The 745-nt window shown below is 22.6% G+C and overlaps 1 protein-coding gene across 2 annotated transcripts in view; it reads left to right on the forward strand.

Annotated features, from left to right (window-relative positions):
* LOC106881202 (caprin-1) overlaps positions 1-745 on the forward strand; it is a 37,674-nt gene that overhangs the window by 1,209 nt on the left and 35,720 nt on the right. The window lies entirely within an intron of this gene.

Below are 745 nucleotides of genomic sequence, written 5' to 3' on the forward strand. Positions count from 1 at the left end.
ATGTATAAATACATGTATATATATATGTATACATAATGTATATATATGTATACATGTATATATATACGTATACATTTGTATACATACATGTATATATATGTATACATGTATATATATACGTATACATTTGTATACATACATGTATATATATATGTATACATATATGTATATATATGTATGTGGATACTTATGTATACATGTATAGGTATGAATACATATATGAATACATACATGTATATATGTATACATACATGTATATATATATGTATACATGCGTGTGTATATATGTATACATAATGTACATTCATCATCATCTTTTAACGTCTGCTTTCCATGCTAGCATGGGCTGGACGATTTGGCTGAGGTTCACCAGTCCTCAGCCAAAACGTCCAACCCATGCTAGCATGGAAAGCGGATGTTAAACGATGATGATGATAATGAATGTGTACTTATGTATACATGTATATGTATGTATACACATGTACATGTATGTATACCCATGTATATGTATGTATGTGTATATATATGCGCATATATGTATATATGTATATATATGTATATATATATATATATATATATATATATGTATATATATATGTATATATATCTATATGTATATATGTATATATATGTATATGTATCTATATGTATATATATATATATGTATATGTGTATATATATATATATATATATATATATGTATATGTATATATATATATATATATGTATATGTATATATATATAT

This window comes from Octopus bimaculoides, chromosome 11, assembly GCF_001194135.2.
Source record: "Octopus bimaculoides isolate UCB-OBI-ISO-001 chromosome 11, ASM119413v2, whole genome shotgun sequence".
NCBI classification, from domain to species: domain Eukaryota; kingdom Metazoa; phylum Mollusca; class Cephalopoda; order Octopoda; family Octopodidae; genus Octopus; species Octopus bimaculoides.